Source organism: Lactuca serriola, chromosome 9 (assembly GCF_051521515.1).
Source record: "Lactuca serriola cultivar US96UC23 chromosome 9, Lser_US96UC23_V15, whole genome shotgun sequence".
NCBI classification, from domain to species: domain Eukaryota; kingdom Viridiplantae; phylum Streptophyta; class Magnoliopsida; order Asterales; family Asteraceae; genus Lactuca; species Lactuca serriola.
Genome location: NC_136416.1, coordinates 186,229,334 through 186,239,564, shown reverse-complemented (window position 1 = coordinate 186,239,564; position 10,231 = coordinate 186,229,334).

Below are 10,231 nucleotides of genomic sequence, written 5' to 3'. Positions count from 1 at the left end.
GGGTAGCATCTGCTTTCTGAGGAGTGGTTAGCTGCAGATTGAGTTTCTTTCGAGCAGGATGATCAGTGTGGAAATGTGATTTTTGTGAAGGTTGCTAGTGCTAGTGGGAATCCGTCTGCGTGTAAGTGTTGGTTTTGTGCAGGGTTGTTTCGGGAGGTCGGGATAGCGACCGATGGTTGTTAGTCAGTGCCCTAAGTGGGGGCGAATTGGAAAATTCTCCGGAAGGTCGATGGACATGAGAGGTTGTTTAGCTTCTTGGGATTCAGCTGTGGTTCTGTCAGCCAAGAGTTTAGGCTGGTATGAGTAAGTGGCAGACGTGCGGGGCGGGATACAGACCTAGGGCATTTGTTTGTGGAGGGCCTGGGATCAGGCCGGGATTGAGTATGTACGATGGAGATAGAGTTCGGAACCCCTAGAGGGCTAGAACAGTATGCAAGGGAGGGTTTCCCGGAGAGATAACTCGGAATGATGAGTGTTAGTTGAGCGGTCCGGATAGACTAAAGGCCGGTAGGCATACCAGTCAGGCCGAAGGCTCGGAGAACGGTCCAACCAGAATGAAGGCACTGGAGGGCGGTCCAGATTGGCTGAAGGTTCTGAGAGTGGTCCAGATTGACTGAAGGTCTGGTAAGGCGGTCCAGTCATGCTGAAGAATCTGCAGGTATTGTTAGACCGGTTCGAGGAAATGGATTGAGTATGTTGCGAGGTGTTAGCATTAGAAGGTCTGGCCCCGGGTATTGATCTTGATTAGCGGAGATAGTGCATGGACTCAAGGGTCCTTGCGAGCAAATTTAGAGCATGTGTGATGCTTGGATAGCGGTTATGCTAAAGGAGTGGTGTAGCGTTGGGTGAGCACCGTGACACTTGTCGTAGTGATAAGGTGGCCAAGTGGATTCCCTTGGTAAGGGAAAGAGAGAGAGGAATGTAACTCCGAGAGGGAGTGTAGATTCACGGAAGTGAAAGCAGTAGTGCAGAGTTGTGATCGATGTGTTCCAATTATGGTCTTTAAGTAGCCTGATTGCGGCAGTGGCATGGAATCACATCCGGATGGGATGTCTGCTGAGGTCACGGAAGGGATTCCGCGGGTGTAGAGCCAAACGGCTCGGAAGGGATGCAGGGATGGAGTCTTGGACTCCCAGCTTGATTTTGATCAAGGAGTTGTGTATGTAGTGGTGGTTCATCCTAGGGATGTTTGGAGATGTCATCAGTGTGACGGGTTTTCCCAACCCGAGAGTGCCAGGGCTAGTTCAGCATGTGCATGCGATTGCAAAAGGAGAACTCATGGGAGTTGCTCTGAGGCTGAAGAATGTGTCATTCTGTCAGCAGGATGTGGATAAAGTTGGACTCGGATCGGGATTCCGGGGGTTCATGGTTATTTCTAGCTCATATGGGTCGAGTGATTGTTGTGATTTGGAGCAGTGTTGCATCATGGGTAGTACTCAGTTGATAAGTGTGGTTATCAGAGGTTAAAGCCGGTGGCCGGCTTGAAGCGGTGGTCGGAACACCGCGGGAAGGAAAAGTGAGTTTCGGGTTTCTATGGTTGTGCTTTGAGGAACCTGGTTTGGTTAATGCCAGGTGGTGCGTTGTGGGAGTATTTCTGGAGTTGAGTTGCCGCAGGCTTCGAGGACGAAGCCTAATTTAAGTGGGGGAGAATTGTAACATCCCGAATTCAGGAGTGCAAGTTCAGGGTTCAAAGTGAAAATGTATAAGGGCAACTCGGCGAGTCCATGGGTGGACTCGGCGAGTAAGGTCACGATGTTGGTCGCGTGTTAAGTGGCCGACTCGGCGAGTCGGCGGCTGGACTCGGCGAGTAGGAGCTGAGTGGAGAAAACCCTAATTTCGGAGGATGAGCCCTATATAAAGGACATTATACCCTCTCCCCAGCCTCCTTACCTTCCCTTAAGTCCAGAAAACCCTAGAAGCACGATTGTGAAGGATTGGAGTGCGTTTGAACCTTGGAAAAGAGATTTGGAGGAAGATCTTCGAGAGTTAGGAGGCTTGGAGCAAGGGGCTTTGCTTAGATTCGGATTTCATTGCTGTTGGGGCTTCCTTTTGAGGTATAATCTCGTTCTTGGGCTGTTATTCTTCTAGATTCATGATTCTTGGAATGTATGGGAGGTTTAGCTTGTGGTATCTTGAGTTTGAAGAGTAGATCTGAGGTTGCTACCTCAGATCTAGAGTGGAGGAGGTCTTAAGTGCATTAAAGACCCTGTTTTTGAGTGATTAGTGAAGCCATCATGTCCCAAACCCTAGCCCTAAAGGGTAAAATGCCTAGATCTCTTTGGATTCACGTAAAGTTTGCCACTTTACGTGATGGATGGGTTGAAGGAGGCTAGATCAACATTTTGGATCAATTGCATGGCCTGGAAGGTTTTGTTTGGGATGAGATCTAGAGGCACTCGGCGAGTCACAAAGGTGTACCCGGAGAGTTGCTTGAAGACGGTCTGGAACTCGGCGGGTTGGAAGAACAACTCGACGAGTAGGTTGAAGATAGCCTTGGACTCGGCGAGTCTGTTCTTGGACTCAACGAGTCTGGTCGTGAGGTCCAAGTTTCTTCTGGTTGAGCTGTGACTCGTTGAGTCAAGGGATGACTCGGTGAGTCGAGTGAGAAGGACTCTGAGTTGCTGGACTCGTCGAGCCTTGGGGTGACTCGGCAAGTTAAGTCGCGTATGGGGGAAGTTTTGTGTATGTGAACTCGGCGAGTCATTGGGTTGACTCGGCGAGTAGAGTCGGTCAGAGGTTGGCTTTGACTTTGACTTTGACCATGGGTTGACCAGTTATTTTCCAAGGGCATTTTGGTAATTGTTGGATATTGTTTTGAGTTTAGTGTCTTGGTGTTGGCCAGTGTTAGAGATCGTATCAGTGGCTGGAGTAGCTTGGGTTTATCTGTTCAGTCGACAATTTCGAGGTGAGTTATCCTCACTATATCAATAGGGTCTAAGGCACCAAGGCCGGCCCTTTATCAGATTGAGATCTGGGTATTTGTTGTTATGATATTGCTTTGATATGTTGCATCCTGGTAGCTAGGATGGTATATGTTAGAGACCTGGTTGAGGTCGGTTTCCTGAGATGTAGGGTGATACTATGCTAGTGACCGGTTAGGTCGGTATCCTGGTTAGGGTAATGATATGTTATGTGATCTGTTTGATCGGTTTGTTGACTGTGAATTGTTATATGATTGTATGTTTATGTGCACATGGTTGTTTGGACTGGAGTTGGGTTGAGGCGGGTCCTGCTTCGTGTTGTAGGCCAAGATACCCAGGGCGGACGAGTTGTCTCGACGGCCCAGCGAGCGGTCCGGATAGGCTGTAGGCCCCAAAAGGGCGGACCAGACGTGCCGAGGCTCGGAGAGTGGACCAGGCCGACTGAAGGCCCGGTGCGGGCGGACCAGTCATACTGTAGACTCAGAGAGTGGACCAGGTGGATTGAAGGCCCGGTGCGGGCGGACCAATCACACTGTAGACTCGATGTATATGGCTAGACTCGGAGGGTGGACCAGGTGGACTGGTAGCCGGTGCGGCGGACCAGTCACACAGTAGACCCGAAGTGCATGGCTGTTCTGTAATCGGATATGATATGGCATGTTATGCGTGTATGGTATATGTGGTCGGTATTTTGGGGATATCTCACTAAGCTTTCGGGCTTACAGTTGTGGTTTAATGTTTTTTTTTTCAGGTTCTTCAGGAGACCGTGGCAAGGCGAAGGCGTGATCGTACCGCTCCTCATGATTATGTTGTGATGTGATTCTGGGAATACTCTGAATAAATTGTATTGAAAACCTTTTTATAATAATTTAATGAAATCGGGTTATTTTTGAAAAGTTTAAATTGGTTGGAATTTTTCGGTCGTTACACCGGGCCCGATCAGAACTAAATTGATGTGTTCAGTTAAGTTCTTTGTCAAACAAATCGGAAATCGGGAAACAACTACCATACAATAAGCAAGACATTGTTCCTTGTGTTTGTCCGGATGATATCATGAGAACGGAGGATTATATGATCACTTATCTAAAATGGCGCTTCATAGTTCAACAGAGTTTTCGAGAGCTACGATTTTCGGTTGGTTCCTGAAGTAATATAGGCAAATACAGTTATTAGACTTATCCAAGTGGGAGTCTATTGGATAAGGTGTCTAAGTTCATAACTTATTTGGTATATACTTGACCCAACCCGACATTGTCCATTTGGGTTGCACTTCACCCAAACGATTTATGGATAATATTATGAGAATTGTATACTTATGTTTTATTAATATATTATAAGTTATAATATATTAATATAAAGTCATGTTATTTAATTAAGTTTTAATCTTAAATTAATTATGAATTGATTTAGTGATTAAAAGGAAGACTAATTAAATCATGGGCTATTATATTTATATGGTGTGGGCTAACACTCATTTGGGAATGGGCTTACCTTATATGGAAGTCCATGGATGATCCATGGAGCTTTTAACCCATGGATCCTTGGAAGAGGAAAAGACATGGGTTATTAGGGTTTACCCTAATCATCTACACTATATAAACAAGCCTATGTTGCATGAATTGACACCCTAGTGTGTGTGAGAAGTGGTGGCCGATTTCTAGTGAAAAGTATACACTTTCATAAGGTTTTCCAAGTTTGTGGTGATTTGTGATTTCCACTTGAGGCATTCATATTATTAGTGCTTGGCTCTCAAACTCCAAGGAATCAACACTCATCAAAAGGTATGTAATTCATCTAGTTCTTTTATGTTTAAAAGTTCCCCATGCCATGCTAGATAATTTATAAACCTTGGAAAACAAATTTATCATGTATTTTAGACAAACATAGATCCAAGGTTTATTAGGGTTGCATGTACACTTAGTTGTTGACTATGAATTAGTTGTGCATTGATGATACGAAAACACATCAGTAACTTGATGTTATAAAACGTATCGTTGTGCATGATTTAATGAGTATTTAGTACAAGCATATAATGTCAAAGTTTATTTGTTCCCTTTTATCCTAAGAGGATTAAAAGCGATATCTTGGGCCCCTCGATGATTCTGTTATGACTATGTGTCGGGCCCGGTCAGAACTAAATTGATGTGTTCAATTATATTCTATGTCAGACGAATAAGAAATCAGGAGACAAACTGCTGGACAATAAGTATGACATTGTTCCATGTATTTGTCCACCTGATATCATGAGAACAAAGGATTATATGATCCCTTATCTAAAGTATGCGTCACTGACTAGGTCAGAGTTGACAGCGACTTTTGCAAGCTTACGATTGCTAAGTCGGATCCCGAAGTCACATTGGCAGTTATAGTTACTAGACTTTTCCAAGTGGGAGACTATTGGATTTGGTGTCTAAGCCCATAACTATAACTAGGATGTACTTGAACCGATTGTAGCATGGTCCTTTTGGGTTGCCTTCACCAGTGCAATTTGATAGGATGGATTTTGAGAATAAGGTTGTTTATGGTTATTAATATATTACAATTATAATATATTAATATGAAACGATATTATTTAATTAGTATTGATCAAGAATTAATTTGGAATTAATTTTATAATCAAAAGAGACTAATTAAATATATGGGGATTGATTATGTAAATCAACGATTCTTGTAGTGTGGGCTAATGATCCATGATTATGTAGATGGGCTAAACTAATCCATGGATAGTCCATGGAGGTTAAATCCATGGAGTTTGAGAATGTGGAAAGTCATGGATCATTAAAGTTTACAAATTGTAACCCTAGCATGTGCAAAACTATAAATAGAACCCCCCATGTACTAAAATCGATTGCCACATCTCTTTGAGATAAGTAACTTATTCTCTTAAATCCTCCACTTGCATATGGTGTTTGTGAACCAATAGAGGCATCACACTTGAGGTGTTAAAGCTTTTAAAGGTCAAGAACTCTACCCTACTCAAGAGGTAAGCATCCAAAACAAGTTTATATTGTATAGCTAAAATTGTATGCTAGATAGGGAGAATGCTTTGGAAAAATTGAAAATGCATGTATAATTAGAGAAAACATAGATCCTAAGCATTTAGGGTTGCATGTGCACCATAGGAGTGTTATAGTGCTCAAAACCCGACAATAATAATCTAATAAAGCATACTCTCTTTATAAATGTCATTCTAAGCAAGATCTACTTATGAGGGCAACCAAAAAAGGACTTTCCTTCTAATTACAAGAATATATCAATTTAGTTACTGACTTAGACACCTTAATTCCATAGTCTCCCACTTAGATAAGTCTGTAACTGCAACTGCAAGTATAGAACTTGAACTAAACAATAAAGAGTGCTTTCCAATGTCACTACCAAACTCTGATTCAAATCAAACATTGGACCTAAGATAAGTGATAAGTTGTTCCTTCGTTCTACAAGATATCGTATGAACTGAGTCATGTATTAAGTGATCAACCTCATGTGCATTTATTCTATTTCCTAGTTTCCCAATTTGTGATCAATTTAGACTACAAAATTGAACGTATCAATTTAGTCCGGACCAGGCGCCTAGTTTTCATAGATGAACTCAAATTACCGAAGGATCCATAAATATCGCTTTTCCTTATTCAGGAAAAAGGAACGAATTACATTAACTATATAGTCATATAATTTACATATCAAATCGCACATGGAATAACCCGTTATAACACCTAGTTACGAGATGCATTTGAGCAAACCAATGCACAACTGATCTATAAATATGAACTATACATCTCTACTTTAAGAATAGAAGATATTATTATCTTAAAATTACTTATGATTAAAATCCATGAATCAATCTCTAAGCGTGGGTTTATCTAATACTTAAAATCTCTATTTTTAAAGTACTCATGGATATTGTAGCAATTCCAATTGCAATTTCTTAACCTCAATCGACAATCTACAATCAATTCACGATAGTGTTAATTCACTACTTACTTCCAAAAGTATGAACGACTGTGGAATTTTGAATAATATTAAAATTACTCAGGGAAGTAAAACATGCAAAGTGAAACACAATAGAAAATTAATTGACTATGGTATCATACCTATTGATCATAAATAAATCCATATTATTTAATCATCATAACAATTACGAATTTATTCATTATATAATGTTTCGAGTAATAAACTAACTACTTGAATTAGATAACATCAGTCATGCCATGTTATGAACATGCATACCATGCCTCTCGATGGTCCTTCTTTGTGAACAGATCAACTGGACATTACTCCAATGATCCTCATTTCACAACTCCAAATTCTTGTCCTTATTTAAGATGTAGTGGAATTTCATATTTACATGTGTTGTCTCTTTGTGATTTCCAGGTTCCAAAGTCACGGCGACTGAGTATCTGATATTACATAATGTTTCACTGGAACTTGTTACTAGGAAAAATTCCATTGTTATGAAGTATCAAATGCTCGCTTGCACTCACTCACCAAATCACACACAACAATATGTTTTATAACACCAAGTTACTGGTGCGTTTACACATTATCAATGTGCAACCGACTCGCAAGATACAACTCACACATCTCGGTTTCAAGAATATAAGATGTTATCATCTCACCAATCACTCATGATAATATCCATGAAGTGATCCAAGTGAGCTTGGGTTTAATCCAATGCTCAAATCATATTCATAAGCACTCATGAACGTTGCAGCAAACATTTGCTTATGTCTTATGCTCTTTAGACAATCCACACACCAATTCATCACAGTCTTCATTCATATCTACTTCCAACATATGAACGACTGTGTCCCGTTTGAATAATTTAACTGTTCTAAACCAATTTAAATTATTCAGGAAGTCAAAACATGCAAAGTGAAACACAGGAATAATACTAATCCCATATGGCCTCAAACCTTGAGTATAAATAAAACACCTTTTATTCATCACCATATCGATTTCTCATTATTTGTTGTTTCGGGTAATCAACTTCTTACTTGAATTATTACAACACTTGTCCCATGCTCTTAGTATGCACACAATGTTTACCTATGGTTCTTACTTTGTGAAATAGATCAAATGAACACATTTCCAATCATACTCATTTCACAACTCCTAATCCTTTTCACAAGTGAAAGAATATCAAATTCTTGCCACTTATGGAATATGTTAGATTCTAACATTTTATGCAATGATCCTTTCGTAATATCAATGCACTAAAGTCACAATGACTATTGCCAATGAAATTACAAAGTCCTCTATCGGAGATTCTTACAAGACAATTCCATAGATGTGATGTCTCGCACTCAAAGTACATTCCTTTGAACATCCTTTTGCATAAAATTTCTAATCTAGACATAGATTTTCATTATCCAACTCCTAATATGGAAATGTTTCCATATTTTCCATATGACAACTTATTCTAAATATAATTTTTTCTATTCATAATAATGTCGATATGGTCCATCTAATACTATACTTCCAACTACTCACAAGCGACCAATCCTCGGCGAACTTTGGATTGTCCTTTGATAGTTGTCTAATTATCTTAGTCAAAACCGATTCTTGTCCTTTTCCCTCTAAATGCACTAGACATTTGGGAAATTATAGAATGGTCAAATATTATAGCATTTGCCATCAATCCTATACCCGAAGCGTATGGGACATGACGAATAATGTCTTACGTAAAAATTTGATATTTTATCAATCTTCTGCCATAATATTTTATGTGCTACGTTCTCACAATTCGAACTAAGAAGAGGAATGCCATAATCATAATCGAAATTTAAGAACGCGCTATGAATAATTTATTAACATTCCACAACCTAAGCCTTTAGATTTGAAATGAAGCATAATATTCTCTCCCTTAATTATAGCAAAACAACTATTCAACCCTTACAACTTTTGCAAAGTATGACTCTTGTTTTCTATAATTAATATTGCTAAATTGCAATACTTGCCTTAATAATCATGCAATCATAACATTTATGCTCCCACTATCACGATGATTATTACAAACATAATACTTATGCTCCAACTAGCCTTGACATGTATTCAGAAACAACTTAACTTTCAGAAAAACAATACCTATTGAATTTCTTAAGTTCATGTTTCTAATACCTAATGCTTTGATGATCTTTTATCAAGGCTTCTTAAACTTATACACCTTTGCCTTGGATAGCTCATATGTGTGTCTAAACAATTCAGACTAATTGCCAAATCTCACAATTCGAATCATGGAAAGGGATACCGTAACCATAATCGAATTCGAGAATACAATTTTCACAATCGCTATCTTCTTAAAATCTTCCTTAGTGAAAGCATTTCCTCACAGTGATTTTCATGAAGGAGGGAATCTTATGACACTTAGATTTTATGGTGTATGTGTTCCTATCCATGTGAATTTGTTAAAACCAAAGTTTATGACAAATTCAAACTCATATGGACCGAACTCTTATTCTTGATTTCTTGCCTTATGGTAACACAGCTGCCCACCATGTCTTCCAAGTAGTTAAGCAGCTCACCCTTTCTTATCAATGTACATTTAATTGATCAAGGTGTTTTCCTTTTATGCGTTCAAATGAGAACTCATAGGGCTCACATGCATAATTAACTCAATTGGAACGGCACAGAAACAATATAGTGTCAACACGATAGGTTGTAAACCTTAACTCGTGTGCTAGTGATGATCGATAAGGTTTATTCTTGATTTTTTCTTGAACTTTTCAAGACCATTAAGACTCCCACTGACTCCTTGACATATAAGATTCTCTTGTCAATAAACATATCTCAACAACCAAATATTCAAGAGTTAGTGCAGCTTTTATCAAGACAAAACACTTCATAAAATTGATCCTAGTTGGTCTTTGTCTTACCCAAGACATCACAACTTACCAATTTCAAATGTGTGAGAATAAGAAAACCTTTTTCCACATTCTACATTTGATGAATATTATAAACCTTCTTAAGACTTGTCACTTAATGTCACAATCTTAACTCTAAGATTTGTTTTGGAATGAAGTATGATTGACTTCTTGATTTTAACCATTTCTTCAATTCTTGATTCCTCTTCTCAGACATACAATTATACTAAGACTTACTTAGAGAATCAATTGAGATATGGTTCTTAATCATTAAGACATATCATAAAGCATAAAAGGTACTCTCCCTTCTTCTTAGAATAGAGAAACTTTTATCTTTCTGTCTACTTGATTCTTTTATTCGTTTTGCTATTGATTTAAACCTTTTTAATCAATTCAGAATTCCACTTAATCTTGTAAGTATAATCATATTCACTAAACTTTTAGTAAATT